This window comes from Puma concolor, chromosome A1 (genome assembly GCF_028749965.1).
Source record: "Puma concolor isolate L17-30 chromosome A1, mPumCon1.1.hap2, whole genome shotgun sequence".
In the NCBI taxonomy this organism is placed as follows: domain Eukaryota; kingdom Metazoa; phylum Chordata; class Mammalia; order Carnivora; family Felidae; genus Puma; species Puma concolor.
Window position 1 is genome coordinate 147,524,132 of NC_141667.1, and position 23,767 is coordinate 147,547,898.

The window sequence follows — 23,767 nt, forward strand, 5'->3', positions numbered from 1 at the left end:
GCTGTGGTGGTTATACCTTCTTATTCTTGTTTTGAACAGAGAAAAAACAAATGGTATTTCCTGGGCTGTATGGCTCAGCAAGAACACAGAGGTGTGAGCAGTTTGTCTCCATATGGCCTACCCATTTGGCTGGGTTTCTGGTGGGGGGGGGGCAAAGAGAGATCCCATTCCTGGCCATCTCCCCTGAGATCTTCTGTGCTCGCCTTTTCAGGATTTGTTTTGTTTTTCCTTTTTCTCTTCTCAAAGTTGAGCCAGCGCTGAAAAAAAAAAACAAAAAAACAAATTCTTGAATCTGTGTTTTAGCCTAACATAAACATTGGTTTTCTTAAACAATAATAAGAAATATGAGCCAATCTGGGGGAAGTTTTGAAAATAACATAAGCATTATTATGAAACATTCTACAGAATGCTAAATTCTCTGGAAGAATAAATAATATTGTTCCTCTTTTATTTGAGTCTTTTAATTTCAACTCTTTACTTAAATCTCTTTAATTTACATAAATATGAGTTAGGTTCCTGAATACATGACTTTCTTCAATCCAGAGTGACTATTTTGGCTACCTTTTCCATATTCTATTGATATATTTATCATTGCCCATGCTTTCAGCTTTCCTTTTTAAAATCTTGTTCTTGGCTTCTTGAATTAGTATTGCTTCAGATCACAGTGGCCAAGGTAGGTAGAGTCACTATCTCCACAATTGTTGAGATACTGTCACTCTCTGTCTTTTGCACAAAGACTCTTAACTAAGGAGTTCAAGGTGGTTCCTGGGGACAGTAGTTGTTCTCTGTATCATATTCCATGAGTTACCTTCAGTCCCCTCTTTCCGTTTACTGATGTTTACTGATTGAAGATTGAAGTACATTTCATGTATGAGTTTCTATCATTTAAAACATTTTTTTATGTTTATTTTTGAGAGCAAGAGAGCAAGAGCTAGAGTGAGTAGGGGAGGGACGGAGAGAGAGGGAGACACAGAATTGAAAACAGGCTCCAGGCTCTGAGCTGTCACCACAGAGCCTGATGCAGGGCTCAAACCCATGAACCATGAGATCATGACTTGAGCCAAAGTTGGATGCTTAACTAACTGAGCCACCCAGGCATCCCGAGTTTCTCTCATTTTAAATCAAAGGCCTGGACACGTAGGACACACGACAGAGAGGAGGTTGAATCCTTAGGGTGGAATGCCTGTGTGCAAAGCCAAGTTTCACTGTCTATTGATGGCCTTGAGAAAGTCACTTTGTGTCTCACTTGTATCTGTAAAATGAAAATAATTAAACACCCATATTTCAGATTAATAGCATATCAAATTAAAACCTTTATGTGAAACTGCTCGTTAGTACTTGTCTAGTTCTGTCAGGCTCAGTTTCATAGGCATCTTTGCTCATGATCTGTATAGTGACCCAGAGGGCCCATTGCTTAACTCAATACACCCCTTCAACAGAAGAAAAACCATTTCCCCCCAAAAAAAGTTCGTCTCCTGCCCCCAAGGCTATGGCTTCTCTTGCTTCTGTGTCAGCTCAGATGTCACTTTAAACTGTAGGAATTCTACTTAGATTCTTTCTCTCTACCCTCTTCTTTCCCTTGGTTTTACAATTATGATTTTTTTTTCTTTTGGCTGTCCTCTAGCAACTTCAGAATGGCTTTTGCAATATCATTAAATATCAGAATTAAAATAGCAATACCTCTTCCTTGTGGAGTCTTTTCCTTGAGGGAAGCCTTTAGATAGGGGTTGATCAAATCCAGGATAAGGCTTTATTTTTATCAATTTCCGCCCCACTTTGTTCCTGATGTAACAGTGACATCTTGTTCAATCTGCATAAGCGGCTGCAGAGAAGAGGAAATTGCAAAAGGAACACTAATCTCTATCATGTCTTTCACTAATTTATGCATGTGGGGTTCATTTCCTCCAGCAGAGCCCAGGATTAGAAGTGATGGATGCCTCCCAGGGACCCCGATCCATCATGAATTCGATGTTCTACCACATCCTCAAGGAATAGCCCTGTTCTTGATAGACGCCGCTTTCTCTCTTTATTTGCTTTATTGTTTCCTGCTTATAGGCATTATCTTTCTTCAGTAACCTGGGCTTTGCTGTGACCCTGAGTAACAGAATCGTTCATTCATGAAGGCATTTATCGTGTCTTTAATGTTCTCATTAAAAATGCATGGAGGATCTACTTTGTGCTAGACCCTCTACTAAACACGGAAAATAGAAATGCGGTGCTCAATTAGTTCCAGCCCTCAGGGTTTCCAGGCCTGGAGAGGCAGCAGATGGATAACCCAGGCAGTGCTTGTCATGGTTCTGTGCTGGAAGAGATGGTCTCTATACTATTGCTAGGGGAGAATAGTAATGGCTACTCTGTTAAGGTTTTCACTGTGTACCCGGCACTCTTCTAAGTTCTTGGTATGCATGAAGTCATTTCATCCACACAACATTATGAGGCAGATATAATTTTTTTTGGTAATTTTTTTTTATTTTTGACACACACACACACACACACACACACACACACACACACACATTAGTGTGAGCGGGGGAGGGGCAGAGAGAGAGGGAGACACAGAATCCAAAGCAGGCTTCCGGCTCTGAGCTGTCAGCCCAGAACCCAAAGTGGGGCTTGAACTCACAGACCTTGAGATCTTAACCTGAGTCAAAGTCTGACACTTAGCCGACTGAGCCACCCAGGTACCCCAAGGCAGATACAATTTTATCTACTTCTGTAGCTGAGAAAATGAGGCACAGAGCATTGAAGCAACTTGCCCAGGGTCACAGAGCTAAAGACTGTTTTTTTTTTCCCCCAAAGAAAAAGGAACTGAAAGAAGGGAATCCCTGCTACTGGTGTTGGGTGGTGTGTGTGAGTTAGTGATTAGATAGATAACACTATTGTGGTTGGGACACAAGGGCTGCCTTTAAAGGGGACAGATATTGGATGTCTACCCTGGTGCTCATGAGAAGAGGAGTCAGGGCCCAGGAAAGTAGGCAGATCTTACATCCAGACAAGGGGTCATTCCTGCCTTTCTGTGGCCTTGCTGTTTTGGGCTTGGACTCCTACACGCCCACATATAACTCGGGGTGCTCCTGTATGGGGGGGCTGCTGTTTGCCTTACCATGGGAAGTCAGCCCTAAGGGGGAGCCTGGGACCAGGGGCCGGGGCCTGTGGGTTCTCAGAATAGCAGCTCTCAAGAACAATTATAACAAGCTTTGCCACCATTGGGTAAGTAGTCATCATCATCATGATCATTATAGCTACTGTCTCTTGAGTTCTTCTCCAGCACACAGGGCTGCTCAATGCTTTGAATATATTAGCACCAGCCTTCTAACCATGCAGTAAGTTCGGTATTATTTGCATTTTACAGATGAAAATACTGAGGAGCAGAGAGGTTGAGCCATTTGCTCAGGATTACATTTATAAGCAAAGAAGTTGCCCCAAGGAATCGAGGAAAATGCTTGTGGTTGTGTTTGGGCCAGAAGCGTTAGTGGAGGGCAGTCTTAATGCTGGGCTGGCACTGGTGGCCGTGGCCCAGGTGTGCAGAAACAGGTGGAAATCAGACCTAAAGGGGCCTGGAGAGCAGGAGCATGGAGATGGGAGTGGCAGCACAGCCTGTGACCCACTTGGTGATGATGGAGGAGCTGGAGCAAAGCAGGGGAGACAGGGCAGCAGTGACAGGGGCGTCCTCATGTCAGATACCAGCTGGGACTACCTGAGATGGGAGAGTAAATGTGAGGTCCCGAAAGAAGGCAGGAGAGGGCTACAAGTTCACAAAACCTGCTTACATATCAGCATATTCCTGTTTCCCAGATATTTGTTGAGCACCTGTTATATGTCTGGTATTGTTCTAGATGCTGGGGATTCAATAATGGAACAAAGCGTGTGACAATTTCTACCTTCCCAGAGCTTATATAGGGAATATAAGGGAAGAAATAGGGAAGAAATCCAATAAAAAAATAAGTAAAGACAGTACATGGTGTGGTAAGTAGTGATATGTGCTGCAGATAAAGAAAGATTATGCAAGAGTGGAAGATAGGAGGTGAGTGTGTGTGTGTGTGTGTGTGTGTGTGTGTGTGTGTGTGTGTGTGTGTCTGTGTGTGTGTTGGGGGAGATACTTTAGTTTTAGATTGGAATTCCAGAGAAGGTCTTACTAAAAATGTGACATATTTGGTACAACTCTAAGGTGAAGGAGGGGAGAGATCAACTATCCATCTGGGGAAGAAAATCAACAAGTGTAAAGTCCCAAGGCAGGAGATTTCCTGGCTGGTTTGAGGAAGGTCAACGAGGCCATGGAGGTGTCTGAGGCAGAGTGAACTGGGAGCAGGATAGCAAGGGAGGAGGTCTGAAAAGGAGGGGCAGGAGGCTGAGACACTGTACTTTTGTTCTTTGTGATCTGGGAAGTTAATGTAAGGCTTTGAGGGAACATCATCTGATGTACATTTTTAACAAGAGTACTCTGGGTGCTGCGTTGGAAATGGAGGGTGAAAGGAGGAAGCAGACAGAGTGCTTAGGTGATACAGTAATCAGGTGAAACAAGATGGTGGCTTGGACCAAGGTGGTAGCATGGGAGATGGTGAGTAGTGATCAGATTCTGTGTAGCGTTTGAAGGTAGTGACAAAATTTTTTTCTGCTGGATTGAATGTAGGGTATGAAATAGAGAGGAGTGTGGGGTTCTTTCTATATTGCCATATTCCATACTGGGGAATTTTGAGAAGGACAGGCTTGAGGAGTATAGGACAAGGGGCTTTGACTTGACTATATCAACTTGGGAAGCCCATTACATATCTAAGTTTGGGTCTGTGCTCATATGTTCCCAAGACCCATGGAGACTGGGGATATCCTGAATTGAATTGAATCAAAGAAAATAAAACATGTATTCATGATTCTTAGAGGTGACAGACAATGCAGTCTCATGATTTCATGTCACTGATGTTGCTCACAAGTTCTGATTAGATAAATTCATGCTGGGGAGCGCCTTTTGCAGGATAAGTCCCTCAGTAGAATGGCGAGGAAGGTGTATCCCCAGAAACATGCTATTCAGAAACAACATCTTGGAGTCACAGCTCTAAAAAGGAAGTATCAATGTTATGTATGTGGATGGTCTCTCCTTTCCTTTCTTTATGATGCCAGTAACGTTTCTGGAGCTTGCAACCAGGTAATATGCTTTAGAGAACCCCCTGGATTTTCACCATTTGAAAGTCCAAGTTCAGACATGGTCTATCATTCATATAATAGAGGTTGAGAAGGTCTCTGGGTCAAGACTTCTGATCTGGTTTTACAGCTAACTTTTTTCTTTTAAATTGCTTTATTTATTTTGAGAGAGAGACAGAGCGAGCAGAGGAAGGGCAGAGAGAGAGGGAGAGAAAGAATCTCAAACAGGCTCTGCAGTGTCAGTGTGGAACCTGATGTGGGGCTTGAACTCACGAACTGTGAGATCATAACCTGAGCCAAAACAGAGTCTGACGCTCAAGTGACTGAGCCAACCCAAGTGCCTCAACTGCTAACTTTTGTTTCCCCTTTTATGTGGGTTGTCAACAACTTCTGAAAATGTGAACTGGATGATTTGGCACTATGATTTTGTAACATTTTGAGGCCACTGAATCTATGTTAATGGTAAAAGGATGCAGTCTAGAATAAGACAAAGATATGGAAATGCCTTACCTAAAACAAGGACCATGCTTCTGACTTGGATCAGAATAATTTAACTACACTTTGGAAACCTAGACGAGTTCATGCACCTTCACCCAGAATGGTCACGATTTACTTTACAGCAGAGAGGTATCAATTAAGTGTATTCTTGGGTCAGTTAGTTTTGATTTATTACTGATATTGCTGTAGCTATAGGCGGAGGAAGTCTTTTTATATATGACTGAAGAGTTCCAAACTATTTGTAAGTCTAAATATATCTTCTAGACCTGCTGTGAAGCCTGCAATTTTAACCCTAAAATGAGTCAAGGCATTATTTCTGTAAGGTCATTGAATCTCAGTGCACACTTATTTTTATCAGATTCACACCTTGGGCATGCTGCTTTTTTAGATTACTTTATCTAGAAAGGCTCTTCTTACTCATTGCATCAGCAGTAGGTAAGTTTTGAGAACGATAGATTGGTGAGAGTTTCTAAATAGTGAACCACCCATTTAAAGTAGGGTGCTGTGTCTGGGATGTCATGTCTCCCATTGAGACCCTGGGCAGTAGGAAGTGACTAGGAACCTAAGGCACCACCATTGATGGGACTGGGTGGAGGAGGGGAGTGACAGCAGAAGAGATTAATGTAGTGGAAGGTGAGCCTCATTACTTAATAACTGCTTTAAACCAGCTTTGGTCAGCACACATGGTTTGCGTTACAGTAAAATCAAATCATGTCTAGTCTTTTTGGATTTTGGATCCCAATGAAAATCTAGGGAATAGGAGAGGTTGGGACATTCAAGAGAAAAGCATGGTTCCTGGACTTTGACATGAATTGTTAATGCTGTGCTGACTAGCAGAAGGTTGAGTCATGGTGTAGACATGCCTGGCCACCTTGAAACCAAGACTCCAGGTGTGGAAGCCCATTTATAAAAGCTGACACCAGATTACGTGTGACTATTAAGAGATCAAAGGGAAATTTCCCTGGTAGACATTCCAGGGAAGACATGTCTCTGTTTAACAGTACCATTCTCCAGGTTGGGTCTACTGTTTACCAGTTTGCTAAAAGATGCAAACAAGGTGAATGGTAATGCTTGTGGATCCGTCTTGATGGCAAGCCTGTGTGTGTCCTTGGTTTCTTGGGTTTCTTGTAGGGAGGAAGAACACAGAGACATGTTAAGTGTCCCAGGACAGTCACCTACTGCAGGGGTGAGGGAGAGCATGAGGACCCCGTTGGGCTGGGATAGGCACCTACCAGAGAGGCAAGACCTTCCCATGGTTTAGCTGAATCTCACTGAATAGAGTAAATTGGTAGAGGAAGTGTGTCCTTTGATCTTGGAAGAAATCTCTACAATCCCTGCCTACTTGTGCAGTCCTAAATTGAATGAATTGAATGCATTGAATGAATTTCAATCTTAGGGGAACAATTTCAGGTTCCTGACAGGGCAGAAAGTTCAATATTGATTTGTCTGGCAAAAATCTCTGCTACAGAGATATGGCAAGTATTTTGAGAAGAATTTGGATCTGCTCTGTCCACTGTGGTAGCCACTAGACTCAAAAATGTCTATGAACTCTAAATTAAATTAGGTAAAATAAATTCAAGTTCTCAGTCATGCACTAGCCAAATTGTAAGTGATCAACAGTCACACGAGACTAATGGCTATGGTATTGGACAGCATAGATATGGAACATTTTTATTCTCACAGAAAGTTCTATTAGTCTGATGAGCTGGATCCTGAAAAGCCACAGCTTTTTTGTTTCCACTAAGGAAAGGACAGACACAAGTGGAAATTATACACCTGACACAGGTTAGGTACTTTTTTAAAAAAATGTTTATTTATTTATTTGAGACAGCATGCAAGAGAGTGAACATGAGTAGGGGAGGGGGAGGGAAACAGGGAGAGAGAGAGAGAATCCCAAGCAGGTTCCACACACTGTCAACCCAGAGCCTGACTCAGAGCTTGATCTAATGAATCATGAGATCATGGCCTGAGCAGAACTCAAGAGTCAGATGATTAACTATCTTTGGCCCTCAAGCCAATGGCGAGCAGCAGGTAAATGCTAAGAAGCTCATTTATTTGTACCAATGACCTCTTATTAGGTCCTGCTTGAAAGCCTTGGGTACAAGCAAAAGGCAGCAGGGCTCTTTGCTTCCCTAGCATATCTTTAAGGCAATCCTGTAGTGGGCTATGGGGATGGGATAGGTGGAGTGACATAATCCCTGCTTTCTAATGTCCTTTAATGCTTAATAGCCAGTGCGTTCTGGAAGAAGGAATCTGGCAGATGTGAGGTAGGTATGTGGTATTCAATTACATTTAGTACTTCATTCCCATTTTGTTTGAAGCAGTTTTAGCTTTCGTTACTTGTCTCATTTCCACAGATTCTGCTGAGTCAGGTGGTCCATGTTTGTAGTTTGTATATATCATTTCATTGTATTGATTTTCCTTGAGTATCCCTAGGCCTTGAGTAGGAGAGGCAGGGAGAGTTCCATTTTCTTTTCTTTTCTTTTCTTTTCTTTTCTTTTCTTTTCTTTTCTTTTCTTTTCTTTTCTTTTCTTTTTTTAGTGTTTGTTTATTTTTGAGAAAGAGAGACAGAGAGAGAGAGAGAGAGCGAGCATGAGTGGGGGAGGGACAGAGAGGGAGACACAGAAGCCAAAGCAGGCTCCAGCCTCTGAGCTGTCAGCACAGAGCCTGACGTGGGGCTTGAACTCACGGACAGTGAGATCATGACCTGAGCTGAAGTCGGACACTCAACCGACTGAGCCACCCAGGCACCCCTAGAGTTCCATTTTCTGATGCAAAAAGACCTATTTTTCCCTGCTGCTTCTAAAGTATAGCAGAGTGCTTCTCAGAATTGTAAATGGGAGGAATATTCTTCTTTTTTCTCTGACTCCTGAGTTTTCTGCCTGGGATTGGTCTTTATGCCTAGTTTGAGAAGGGACTGGGTAACACATAACATGTAGTTTGATTCATCTGGCTGGCTCAGACCCTGCTACAATGACCAGCGGAAAAGGACACAGCTGGAGAATAGGTCTCAGTAATCTCTATTTGGATACACCAGTTCCCCGCCCCAGAGAATTTCTGTGAGGATGTAACACTTAGCACTGCCAGAAAATTCTTCTTGCTTGGTTATTTGCTTATTATCATATATCTGTACATTTGTGGATGAGAATATAAGCTCCATGAGAACAGAGACCTTGGCTGTCTTGTTGACTGCCATCTTCATGGACCTAGGACATTCTGGGCACCTAACGGTTACCCAATATAATCATTTCCTGGAGTGATTCTCCAAGTGTAGTCCCCAAATCAGGCACATAAGCTTCACTGGGTTGTGGTAGGGGTGCACATCCAAGTCTGCAACCTGACCTACTACATTGGAAATGCTGGAGGGGGAGCCCACCTGTGTTTGTTTTCACAAGTGATTCTGACAGACACTGATTTTGACAGTCTTGGGTTTCATGAGTACTTACAAGTTGAATTGGAGGCATTTGGGGGAGTTTTGTATGTTCTTTTCACATGTAGGTGTTCTTACTTAGGTTTTCACCTAAGGTCTTCCAGAGTGGATTAAAAAAAAAAAAGAGAAAAGACTCCAATTTTATTTTAAAGTAAGCTACAAACTAACCATTCTTTTTTTTTTTTTTTTAATTTTTTTTTTCAACATTTATTTATTTTTGGGACAGAGAGAGACAGAGCATGAACGGGGGAGGGACAGAGAGAGAGGGAGACACAGAATCGGAAACAGGCTCCAGGCTCTGAGCCATCAGCCCAGAGCCTGACGCAGGGCTCGAACTCCCGGACCGCGAGATCGTGACCTGGCTGAAGTCGGACGCTTAACCGACTGCGCCACCCAGGCGCCCCCAAACTAACCATTCTAACTAACTACACTTTAGCCAGTGAGCTCATCTCTTGAAACCTTCGTCTGTCAGCCTTTGAAGACCCTGTTGTAACTGGGGGAAAAAGGAATTCCAAAGGCAATTATTGATTTTTGAGGTACCTGGCTGATGTTGATCATGGAAACCAATTCTTATACATAAGGAGGTAGGAAATTTTTAAAATTTGAACTAGTAATTCTCCTTTCAAACATCTCTCCTAGAGGGAAGAAAAAAATATATATATATCCATCCTAAGTAAATGGCCGAAATACTCTAACTGCTCTTAAAGCAATTGTCTTAAATATTTTCTCTTTTAACCTCTAAATGTATAACTATAGTTGAATAAGTAAATAGAATTAGGATATAGCCTTTGGATTATTGCATAGCCAATAAAATAATATTAAATAACTCTAAGTGACCTGGAATGCTTAATATCTGAAGGTAAACTAACAAAACAGTTCACAGAACCCCATGTTTTATGAAAAGTGTATGTAAATAAAATGGTATAGTAGAAAGAAAGGAAATATACCATAATATGGATACCTTTCTGGTATTATATAAAAGACTATTGATTTCCTTCACTTTTCTTTCAATTTTTGATTTGCTTACGATGAATATATCTTAAAAGTATAACACAACATTCATATTCTTGCTACACAATACTAAAAAATTATAAGAAAAACTTCATCATTGTTCTGTGCTGGTGTAACAAGTATGTTTGTATGTTCATATTTTATTCTAGTTTTAGTCCATACACATGTGTTTTAGGATTGTGTTGATTGATCACATTTTCTCATTTTATAAAGAGCACTAAACATGGAGACTTGAAATTTTGTGTCAGTTCTTAGTGTATTCTTTCTCAAACTGATATTTTAGGATTGCAAATTTCTTGATGTAGTTTGAACAGTTCCAGAACAGTTAGTGCCTGCAATGTATTTGAAAAAAGAACACATTGCATAGAACACTGTTAGATAAAGAGGTGCTTCTGGAGGGGGTGTTTCTGGAATAGAAGAAAAGGGATCTGAATCAGTAAAGCCAGAAAGAGAAGACAATGAGAAGTTCATGGGAAATAAGAATGGAAGGGCAGAAGGATGGGCAGAGGTCTAGAGAGGGTCCTGAAGCATGACCTTCCCTTCCATGAGGGTGGGATTGGGGTTCGGACACACAAGCACTACATGTCAGTTATGTTCCAAAAGCCAAGCAAGTCACTGTCTCTGCTTTTAAGGAAATGTACTTTGTTGTTGATTTCTTCCCTCCCTCCCTCCCTTCCTATCTTCCTATCTTCCTGTCTTCCAGATATTATTTTTAAGTAATCTCTACACCCATTGCCAGGCTCCAACTTCCAACCCTAAGATCAAGAGTTGCATGACTCTACCAACTGAGACAGCCAGGGACCTGTCTCTATTTTTTTTTTTTTTAGCAAACTATAACTCAGAAAAAATACGAATGAAAGGAGTGTTCGAACCCAGAGTCTAAGTAGTGGAAGAAGCAGATTTAGACCATTTGAAATTAACCAGGACACATGCCTAGGGGGGCAATCACAGGGAGGTTTTGGACAGTGTCTGAGAACTTGCCCTCTACCTTGGAAAGTATACACATTTCTGGCTACCACATAACATACTTACAGTTTTACTGTAAAGCTACAGATGTAAATCTTCAGTCCATTTGGGAATTTTCACTAATTCAGGAAGTCACATAGTCTTTCCACCCTCTCCCCCCAGATTAGTGGATAGTTACCCTAATATTAATAGATTTGAAATGCCAAATGCCATATGAAGTCCCTTATATATTTAGGCTTATTTCTAAACTCTACTCTGTTGTACTAGTCTCTTTATGCAGTTACCAGTACCAATCATTCCATTTGTAATCTGTTTGTAATGTTTTTAAGCTAATTCCCTCTCAGAATCTTCCTGTTTTTTTTTTTTATGGCAAATTTTGATTATTTTTTTATTGTCTCTTAAGAGTCAACCTGTCCAACTTCAAACTGGCGAGAACATAGCTATCTTTACTCTTTTGAGTCTTAGCCAAGAATAAAGTGTATCTTTCTACTTATTCACCATGCTCTGTATTTTTCTTTAGCATTGCAAAATTTTCTTTATCTATAATGGGGATACCTTTTGGAAATTTCACATCCACGTATTTTACCCTTCTGTGGATATTACAAATGACTTTTTCCTTATATTTTTATAGAATAGACCCATTGATAATGATATATTAATATAATCACCAGATAGATTACCAGATCCTATTACCATTTCTATTACTTTATGCTTGATTTTCTTGGGCTTTAGGTGTGAAGCCCTATATTCTCAAATGGTGTTCTGCCTCCCCCCACCCCCAAATTTTGTCTTTTGTTGAAATATATTTAACATACAGTGCTATATTAGTTTCAGGTGTACAACATAGTAATCTGATAACTCCATACAGTATTCGCTGCTTGTATATTAGTTTCAGGCGTACAACATAGTAATCTGATAATTCCATACAGCACTCGATGCTCGCCATGGTAGATGTAGTCACCATCTGTCACCATGAAACATCGTTACTATATTATTGGCTGTGTTTTCTATGCTGTATTTCTCATCTCTGTGACTTACTTATTCTGTACCTGCAAGTTTGTACCTCTTAATTCCCTTCACTCTTTCATCCATCCCCTCTTATCCTCCCTCTGGCCACCACCAGTTTATTCTATGTATTTAAGAGTCTGGGGTATTTTATTTGTTGTTTTGTTTTGTTTTTAGATCTCACATACAAGTGAAATCATATGACATTCATCTTTCTCTGTGTGACTTGTTTTACTTAGCATACTGTCTGTCCGTGTCATTGTAGACAGGGGGATCTCATTCTTCTTTGTGGCTGAGTACTACCACTGTATATGTATATACACCACATCTTCTTTATCCATCCATTAATGGAGACTTGGGCTGCTTACGTATCTTGGTTCTTAGAACTAATGCTGCAATAAACATAGGGGCACCTATATCTTTTTGAATTCATGTTTTTGTTTTCTTTGAGTAAATGCCCAGTAGTGAAATTACTGGATTGTATGGTATTTGTATTTTTTATTTTTTATCTTTTAAGTAGGCTCCATGTCCAGCGTGGGGCCCAACTCGGGCTTGAACTCACCACCCTGAGATCAAGACCTGAGCTGAGATCAAGAATCAGACAGTCAACTCACTGAGCCACCCAGGCACCCCTGGTATTTCTTTCTTTGTTTCTTTCTTTGCTTCTTTCTTTCTTTCTTTCTTTCTCTCTCTCTCTCTCTCTTTCTGTCTGTCTTTCTATCTGTCTTTCTGTCTTTCTTGTCTTTCTTGTCTTTTCTCTTTTTCTTTTCTTTTCTTTTCTTTTCTTTTCTTTTCTTTTCTTTTCTTTTCTTTTCTTTTCTTTTCTTTTCTTTTCTTTTCTTTTCTTTTCTTTTCTTTTCTTTTCTTTTCTTTTCTTTTCTTTTCTTTTCTTTGAACCTCTATTTTGTTTTCCAGAGTGGCACCAGTTTGCACTGCCACCAATAGTGCCTGAGGGTTCCTTTTCTCCACATTCTCACCAGCACTTGTTATTTCCCAAGCTTTACATCTTTTATTTCTCTTGGCTAATTTAATGGAGGACATCCACAACTGTGTTAAAATGGATGATGTGTTTCTTTTTTTTTTAAATGTCAGATATAATAGAAATGTTTATAATTTTACGACGATTACAAAAGTGAACTTGTGTGGAACTATGTTCCCAAAAGCTCTTCTAAGTTTTTCATATACATTAACGTTCAGAATGGCTAGCATATGACTTGAGAGTATGTATTTTATCATGCAGTCGAGTTTCCAAATACTTAGATTTTGTTAAAAATTAATATTCTTCATCTCTTCTAGATTTTTAAAGTGCAATGCCATTTTAGCATCTGTATAGCTGATAGTACAGGGTGCTTTTTGCTTTTGACATACTGATACAGTGAATTTTATTAATGCATCTTAATATCAAATTGTTTTGGCATGCTTAGTGATACGTCATTCTTTTAGTGCGATTCTGCTTCTATTTGCTTCTGTCTTTATATAGGATTGTTTTGCATTAATATTCATGAATCAGATTAAAGTCTTTTTTTTTTGCTATATTTATCAGATTTCTCTATCCATATCATGCAGGCTTTTGAAAAAAAATTGGCAGTGTGTGTTCTTTTCATCTTTGTTGGAAAAATTTTGACAAATGAGCTTGTTCCTTGAAGGTTTTAGAATTCACCTATGAAATGATCTGCACACGTACTTTTTGTGAAGTAGTTGGTTTTTTGTTTTATTATTTTTTTTAACATTCTGATTTTTTCCTATGGATTTTCATTTCTAATATCAGTTTTAGTACCATACGTTTTCCTCCCCATTTCTTTTTGGTTTTCATTTTTCTTTGCATAGCATAGGCTTTGACAAAGTGTTCTCATAATTAAAAAAAAAATTCTCTATTTCTTATTTGTTTATATATAATCTTGGCTCCTTACCTTCCCTCACCCCCTTGGTTCTAAATAAAGTTGTTTAATGGTTTATTTATTCTATTTCCCTTCCCTGTTTCCAAACCAATTTTACCCTTAGAGGGAACTTTGAAGTTCTACTTATCTGAGAGACATTACAGCTTTTCATTAGCACATTTTGAAAAAAAAAGTCTTTGCACAACATCGATTTTGTTCTTGTCAAGGATTCAGGACCTTTAAAATTGGTTTTTCGATGAAAAAAGGTATAGAAGAGTGAGGTAAGATGGTCAGCCTCACTGCATTGCAGGGGAGAGTTAGGAAGGCATGAGAGCACTTAACAGGGAAAATGGATTTGGCCTTAATGAGATCCCACAGTTCTTGGGAGTAGAGGCTTTTAGGCTGGAGTGGTGAGTTGAACCTTCCCAGCCAGCCCACTTCATAGATAGAAAAGAACGTATAGCACTATTGACTCCATGTTGATCTTGAGCAATTTTCACTTTTATTTCCCCCTTTACCTCTTCACCCCATTAAAATCAATAACATTTGGTGGAGGGCAAGGGAAGGAAGGGGAACATTGGAATTCTCTCTTGTTTCTAGATGGGTTGTTCCAACTGGATGGATGAAAGAGCCACCATTAAGCAGGATAAGAAAACATGAGAAGCAATAGATTCAGTTGGAAAGGGAATGAGTTTTGTTCTGGATGTGCAGTGCTTGCGAAACCTACAAGATGTCAAGGGTGAGATATTCGACCTGTGTTTTGACACCTGAAGACTTAAAGCAGAAGTTTGCATGGAAATATTTGAGATTTATTTCAGAGTATTTAAATTTCTTTTTAGTTTTAAAATGTTTATTTATTTTGAGAGAGACAGATGGTGGGGGGGGAAGGGCAGAGAGAGAGGAAAAAAAAAAAAAAAGAAAGAGAGAATCCTAGGCAGGCTCTGCACTGTCAACACAGAGCCCAACATGGGGCTCAAACTCACAAACCGTGAGATCATGACCTGAGCTGAAATCAAGAGCTGGACGCTCAACTGACTGAGCCCCCCAGGTGCCCTTATTTCAGATTCTTTTAATTTCACATGTAATTATTGGAATGGCTCTGGTTTTCCTTGCTGGTAGTCTTGATCTTCTATGATCTGATTGAGATTAAGATCCTTTAAACTCCCTAAGAGTGTCTGGGTTCTTGATACTTTAGTCTCCCGACTCTCTCCTTTGGCCCTTATTTCCATGACATTGCCCTAGGGCTAGTCACACTGAACTATTTTATTTCTGAGCACTTTATCTCATGGCTCAAACAAATTGCACATATTTGCTCTGGCAAATTGCCCCTCTGCTTGGAAGACAACACCCCCCCAAACTTGTACAATCTTGTATCTTGCAGAACACTCTAAATACTGCCTCCTCTATGAGATGCTGCACACCTCCCCCTAAGGGGTTTACAGTTCTTTTCTCTGTTGGCTCAGTGTGTTCACTGAAGACCTCAAAATGATCTCTGTTTTGCCATCAAACTTATTACAGGACAGACTCTTGAGAGTAGAGATTCACTTGTGAGCCCCCATTGCCTGGCCTGGTTCTGGCATATACTGAGTGCTCTGGATTGTTGGCTAAATGAATGTGGGTGACCTTTTAATCAGATTGATATATAGTGAAAATTTTATTTTATTTAGGAAAATTTTTTAATGTTTAATTTTTGAGACAGAGAAAGAGAGAGAGAGAGAGAGAGAACGCTAGCATGAGCAGGTGAGGGGCAGAGAGAGATGGAGACACAGAATCCAAAGCAGGCTCCAGGCTTAGAGCCGTCAGCACAGAGCCCAATGCGGGGCTTGAACTCACGCATCCTGAGATCACGACCTGAACCGAAGTTGAGTGCTTAACTGACTGAGCCACCCAGGTGCCCCTATAGGGAAAATTTCAGATGGAATGATCAGTGGTGGTGAACACTGAAACAAGCAGCTGAGATGTACTGGGCCATAATGGGTATACCCAACGCTGGCACCTAGATCCACCCCTCTGCTGGGATAAAGTAGGCCTTAAACTCATCAGACCACAGAAGCCACTCTGAATCGATCTACTCACTTGTCCCTGCACTCTGTGCTTCAATTCAGTCTTCATTGAATTTAAACTCTTGCCACCACATCCCAGACCACAATCCCACCTCCCACCCCTGGGACACAGAAGTTGCTCTTACTTCCACTTAATTTGAATCTTTTCATTTCCCGACTGGCCTTGCAGGACCTTATAATACTTGTTCTCACTCTCCTTTCTTTGTCTGAAGCAGGAACTCCTGCCCCTCCCAAACCTGAAGAACCCACCTGCCAGTTTAGGAATGAGATACCTGGTAGAGCCAGGTCTGGTCTACTGTGAAGGGGAAATTGACATGAGCAGCCCTTTAAACGATTGTGTTTTATCTCACATTCCCATTGTCATCGTGATTAGCCCTAGACATACACAAAGCTAAAATATGGATAATGATTTTAAGGTTTTGAGGGAATAATCAGTTGGTTTGGGATATCTCAAAGGCAAATGTTTATTTTCTGTAAGAGGGTAAATGGTGAAGTGTCATTTACAGCTGGGGTGGTTCCAGAAGCTTCTGAGATCATGGCGATTACCCAGGCAGCATCAGCCACCATTTGTCCTGTTGTGAACTCTTCAGAGAGTGTCCTGAGGATATGGCTTGGGAACCAATTCAAGACCTGTTGCTATGTAATGGGTCCCAAGAGGCTCTTGGCTTTCCCCAATATTTAACAGCATATGAGTAATGTTAATGGCCATAATTACTAATGGCTCAACACAGAAAATCAAAAGCCCCTGTAAAGAGCAAGGGAATGACTGTACTTTGCACCGTGAATGTCCTCTGAGAGGAAGGGAGACCAAGAGTTCTGTGCGAAGAGGTAAAGAATTAGTTTCTCAAATGGTTTTGTTGGATCTTATTTCATGGGATTAAATGTTTTTCCTCTTTTTCTCTGTGCTTTGGTTTTGCCATTAAGGAAAACCATAAAGCAAAATCACTGAGTGGGAGTAATAAACTCACATTTACTGAGAATTTATCCTATAAAGATACCATACGGATGAACTTAATGATGTCTACCTACAGCAATATTGTGACATTATTACCTCCATTTCATAGACAAATAAACTGAGGCTTACAGAGGATTAGTGGCTTGTGTAAGTGATGTAATTAGTAGGTGACAAAGCCCCAAACTCTAGAATCTGTGCTTGGTGCTATATTCACATTGCAACTTGAATCCATGTTCTCTGCTGGCCTGCCTGGTCCCACAGGGAGGTGACCAGAAATAAGCTCTTGGGCTGGACTTTACTCAGATAAAGAAGCCATTGTGACGAGAAAAGGAGGGGCAGTGATAGAAATCCATGCCTTTGGCTAGTGGGGGAGAAATGAAGAGTGGGGTGGGTGTGGGCAGGAAGCCAACATGGATTTACACACAGCAGAACTGATCCTGGAACAAGCATCTCACCAGTGGCTTGTATCCAGGAGCACAACAAGGTGAACTGTGGCTGTAGATTGCACTAGTGATGGGGAAGGGATAAGAAACCCAGACCAGCCGGAAGGCAATGAGACAGGTGTAAAGAGCACATTGCTCAGCTGAGTGGTACAGAAATGAGTCAAGGCTGTGGCTTTCTGGACCCATTTTGATCGAATCCAAGGAAACTGAGAAAAATTCCCGCAAATGAGGCTGGCAGGAGCTCCTGTGGTGACCGTACAGTGACACGGTTGGTTTGTCCCAGCAGATGGGAGGGAGACACCAAGAAAGGAGAATCTAGAAGAGACTTCCGTATATTTTGTTACAGAATTTCTATTTCTTTGGCTTGTAAAGTCAGTCTTGCAAAAACATTTTGAAGTAGAATCATAGTCCTAAACTTCTTTCTCTCCCAGAAGTTCTCAGTAATACTTTGGGGGCTCTCATTTCCTCTGATGTCAAGACCCTGTGGTTTTACAAGTAAAGATTGGCACTAGATACGTGGGGACTTATCTAGGTCATGTTTCATGATTAATGTATTCTACCCTCAGGACATTAATAGCTTCTTTTCACTTATAACCAGATTTTTTTTTTAACTTTTAATGACCTTTTAACCTATTTTCATATAAAGTAAGACTTCTCCTCTGGGAATGGCAATTCATTAATAGGCTTGGGCATTAAAGCTCTTTGTAGAGAAAAATATTTTTTTGTGGGGGCTTGAGGGAGAACATCTTACACAAAGTTTCCCCGTGTTTGGAAAAATGTGTAGTTTGGCCCATTTTCAAGTAATGAGAACTCTAAATAGAACCGTACTGTTAAAAAAAAAAAAAAAAAACCTTAGTGGTTCAAAAAAAATTAGAAAGCTTGCTCAGATTAAAAAAAAGTAAATGGAAATAAAAATAGGAACGCAAATGAGTCCCAGATTTAGCAGAGATGACAGCCCTCTTTAATGCCGCCACCCTAAGCCACCCTTTGCAAACTCTTTTCTGTTATATGTTTTTAATGGAAAGCAGCTGCCTTGGAAGGCATTGTTTACGATGGATCTCTGTCACAGCTCTGCATTGTAGCTATAAATAATGTCAACATGTTCTCCTATCCAGCCGCCTGGATGCCGATGCCCCTCGTCCATACCAGATGAGATTATATTATTCTTCCCAAAACATATTCATTATCATCTCGTGCTGTCCCCATCCCTGAGGATAATGATGACCCTTTGTAACACCATTCATCCTCGCCTGTAATTGTCTGCAGCTGAGGCTGATGGCCCTTGGGTTCTCTCCCACCTAGCTTCTTTGGTGCCCAGTGATACCATGTCTGCTCTGCCGCCTTCTGGATCTCTTTCTTCAAAATGTCTTCATTTTTTTTTTCTGGGTAGACCTGTGGTTGTAAAAGCAAAGCAAATGCAAAGTATGTTTATATCAGCATCTAACATAGTCATGAAGCGGTCTGGCTGGTTTGACTGGTAAGGGACAAGTTGCCAGTGGAAAGTCTAGAAAGGATCTTAAAAGGTGAGTAGTAGAAGTTCAGTATAAGTCTGTGATATGGAGACTTCAAATGTGCCTTTAGATAGAACCTGGCCAGTCACTCAGGTGGTGTTACCTTGTGTCCATTCTCCCCAGCAGGTCAGGGAGAGTCAGGGTGGCTGGCAATCCTTGAGCCTCAGTGCATTTGCACTTTTCAGGGCAGGAGGTGACTTATTTTTGTTGGATTCTTGGGTTATGGATCACGTAGGTAAAAGGTAAAGGATAAGTACATACCAACACATTATGAAATGGAAGGATTATCAGTGGAACTGATTTTGAAGAATACTTGAGCAAAAGAGGACGGGTGAAATTGAATTGGTGGGGAAATAAAACTCAAGCACGTCTAAGAGAAGATGCCTGGTGCCTATAGAGGCAGATTTGGAGGTTCTTCAAAGTTAGTTTGGGGCATTAGGTGCAGAACATGGTTTTGAGAGAATCTCAGAGGATAGGTTTTAGGATCAGCAGGTGAACTAGTGTCCACCTCCAATCTTGGCCAGTGGGAGGAGTGACAGGCTCTCTGACCCAGAAGAATGGTCACTTGTACACCACACATCTTATTCCCCATAACTGGAAAAAGCCTATGATAAAAATACAGGTAATATCCACAAACAGGCTAATGGAGATTCAAACACAAAGAAAAACCAGCAGCCCAGATCTCCAAATGTTTGAAAAACAAACACCACCAGTTCAACAGAGGACCCTGAGGACTCTGAGGTTATAGTGGATTTTAAAAAAATCTGTATTTGTTGTCTTCTATAGATGAGAGGGTATCCTGTTTACAAAAGAACAATCAGTTATATATTACAGCAAAATCCTTAGAGACGTTGGGACTAAGAAATAAGATAATCAACTTTGAAAATCTAAAGCTCTATTAATCTGGATCTCAAAGAGAACACCATGTATGCACCAATACAAAGACCAAAAATAATGAGAATTTTCCCAGAGCCAGGACAAAAAGGGCACAGTAGCAAAAAGTATGGAAGAAGCATGAAACCAAAGATATACCCAGCACTTCAGGATCTATCAAATAGGAGCTTGTGAGAAGGAAAATGGCAGATGGCAATTCCTTGAAAGAGAAGAAAGTAATTCTCACAACTTACAGGTGGAGACTCTGAGTTTGAGCACATGAGGTCTGGCAGAATGGAAAAGATAGAGAACTTCCCTAGACACAGCAGGGAGGACTTGCAAAGCACCAGGCATAAATGGACATTTCCAAAAAGAACAAAGAATAGAAATTACAGATCTGGTTATATCTAAATAATTGTTCATTGGTAGAAAAAAAAGTCTGCATTATCTTACTGAGAAATTAGAAGAAAACGAAAGGAAGCATGAATTTAATGAGATAATATGATATTAATGAATTAACATGATAGGAAAATAAGTATAAATGTTGGTATACAAATATATATTTGAATTCCAAACCATTAGAATGGGGGGAGGGAATCCAAATTTGATTACTCTAGCTAAATACAAAGGAGGAAAAAGAAACAAGAAAACCTAGTAAATAGAAAAATAAGGTAGCTAATGTAAGTCCAAACATAGTTATCTTGTTAAATGTGAGCAGATTAAATTCTGTTCTGAAAACAGAAATTGAGATTGGATTTAAAAAATCAAGCTCCAGAGTATTTTAGGAAACTTCTAAAGCAAAATGAAACCAGAAGGTTGGAAATTAAGTCATGAAAAGAGATACCCAACTTACGCCTTGAAATGGAGAGGGTGTAGAGGAAAATAACAAGCGAAAATGGAATTCAAGGGAAGCACTACCAGGGGCATACTAATCCAATAAGTCAGTCAGAAAACACAAATGGCAAATCTTTATAAATGTAGTAGCATGGATTTATGATGTGCACAGCAGAACATTAAAAAGTGAGTGAGGCTTAATGGACAAATTCATAATCAGAGTGGAAGACTTCTTTAAAAAAAAAAACAACAGAGAAAACCTCACTCAGAAATTGACAGACTGAGTAGACAAAATGAGTTACAATATAAAGGGATGTCATCTACAAATTTCACCTAATGATTATATATACAAATTTGTGTATATACAGTCTTCTCATGTACATGTTCTGTTCACAGAAAAAATGGAAAGGAAAAAAAAACTAAACCTATCAATGACCTACAGTGGGAAAACTCTGACGAAAATGTATACTCTCAGTGATTTAATTAGACAAATAGAAAACGTCTAAAAAAAGGAATAGTATTTTTAAAAGAACTATAAAGATATAAGCATAAATTAGTAAAAAATACAGACTTGATTAAAGTATAAGACTTTTCTCCTTTAACTGATATATAATTTCTGAACCAACTTGATTAGAAATATGACAAAGAACCAAAATTTTTTCAACAATGAAAAAGGAAATAGAAGTATAACATTTTACAATAAACTTGAGAATCTTGAAGAAATGAATTTAAAACAGCACTAATGCTGAGTCAAAAAGCAATATATAATAATAGAACATAAATGGGAAGCATAAATGGGAAATTAGGGTAAAAAAAAATCCCTCTAAGGGGCGCCTGGGTGACTCAGTCGGGTAAGTGTCTGACTTCAGCTCAGGTCATGATCTCACAGTTCATGAGTTCGAGCCCCGTATTGGGCTCTGTGCTGACAGCTCAGAGCCTGAAGCCTGCTTCAGATTCTGTGTCTCCTTCTCTCTCTGCCCCTCCCCAGCTCATACTGTCTCTATCAATAACAAATAAAACATTTAAAAAAATTCTTAAAAAAAATCCCTCCAAAAGATGATCCTTATGTCTGTGGATCAAAAATAAAATGAGGGAAGTCTTATAATCATCAGTAATTATAAGTAGATGTACAAAAGGAAAAGTAAAAATACTCTTTTTTTGCTAGAAATTCCTGAGAAACAGTGAAAATGGGCTTTTTTTAAAAAGTCATTTTCAGAAAGCTCTTGAAGTTCTTAGAGAATTTGACAATGAAGTTGTTTTTCACTTGGCAACTCCAAAATATCTGCTGTTCTTTCATGGGAAGCAACTAAATCACCCAAAAACACTCAGGAGGGAAAAAGAGGCCCCTTCTTTCTTTGGTAATATTTGAACCTTGAAGATACAAAGGTTAAAGTGGCAGCAATCATATGAAAAAGATCCCATGTCATCTTGACACACAAAAAATGGAAATCAAGTGTTTCCAATTTCCTTTCTCGCATACATCACAGAATGGAGAACATAGGATAACATTTAATGGATGAATGAATTTTTTGCTGTGCTCCGTTGATGAAAACAGTGTTGGAACACTAAGGAAAGTTGGTGATAGTAGACGGTTCTCCAAGCATAAGTGATGAAGTGTCAGGTGGAAGTTCCATTAAGTTTGGCACACATCATTAAACGGTGTCTGATAGGAGCAGATGTTCAATTTTTCACACTGACGAGGTAGCTCAGGAGATTCTATTATAACATAATGTGATGTAATGGCATAATTTTCCATGGAAGTAAAATAAGCCATCCATCTTCAGTGTGGCAGTGGGTATCTGTTTGTCAAGTCTGTCAGTAATTTGTTTTTTCTTTTATTTTTTAAATCTTAAAAAAAAATGTTTATTTTTGAGAGAGAGAGAGAATATGAGAATATCCCAAGCAGGCTCCACACTGTCAGCACAGAGCCTGACTTGGGGCTCAAACCCATGAACTATGAGATCACGACCTGAACTGAAATAAAAAGTCAGACGTTTAACTGACAGAGCCACCCAGGCACCCCACGATCATATCCTTTTATACCCCTTCCTTCTGTCTCCTTCCTGTGTCCTGGAGGTCACGGGAAAGTCACTAAAACATGAGCATGGTCAATTCCATTGAGGCATGGCTCCCTGAAAGATCTCTTCTTTATGCTTACTTTGTATTCACAGGCTGGGTTCTCTAGTGAGCTATTTTGGATAGGGATTTTTATCATCCTATCAGTTCTTCAGTTTTGTGTCTGTATCTCAAAAAGTGAACAGATAGCTCAAGCAAGGGTGGATATGTCAACATAACTCTACCAACTTTTGAGGAAAAAAAAAGAGACAGAGAACAAGAAGAAGAAAATTGCACAAACTCTATTCCTTCAGCATAACTGCACAAACTTTGAATTAGTAGGAAATTGAAAAGTAAATGCCGAATCCCAGCATGCTGTCTTCCATGTTCTCCAGAGCAAGCCTTTGGGGACTGTGTGGACATCTCAGCCAAAAATTACATAGAGGACCTCAAACAAGGAGGTGGCTGTGAGGAAAATAATCAGTCTAACAGAAACCATCAACAGAAAGCAAAAGACTATGAGAACATACAGAGAAGTCTAGTGGTAGGCCAGAACACTGACTACAGGGGAAGGGACTTCAAAGGACAAGGAACATGAGTAGAGTTTTTAGGCCTTATACCCTGACATAGAAGAGGCTTAAGGCACTGGAGAGCCACACTTGAATACTGTCTAGTGCAAGGAAAAAGAAAAGTGGGTAAGTTTAAATTTATTTTTAATGTTTATTTATGTTTGAGAGAGAGAGAGAGAGACAGACAGACAGAGCATGAGCAAGGGAGGGGCAGAGACAGAGGGAGACACAGAATCCGAAGCAGGTCCAGGCTCTGATCTGTCAGCACAGATTCGACACAGGGCTCAAACTCATGAACTGTGAGATCATGACCTAAGCCAAAGTCAGATGCTTAACCGACTGAGCCACCCAGGTGCCCCAGAAAATTGGGTAATTTTAGACAGAAAAGTATCAAAATATCAAAGGACATAACCCTCTCCCCTGTCTCTCACTTTCCCTGAAAAAAACCCCAAGACACCTGGTAAAGAAATTACTTCTTACTATACTGATAGAAGAGAGTGTTCTTGAACTAGAAATCTCATGAATTACTGAAACTGTTGGC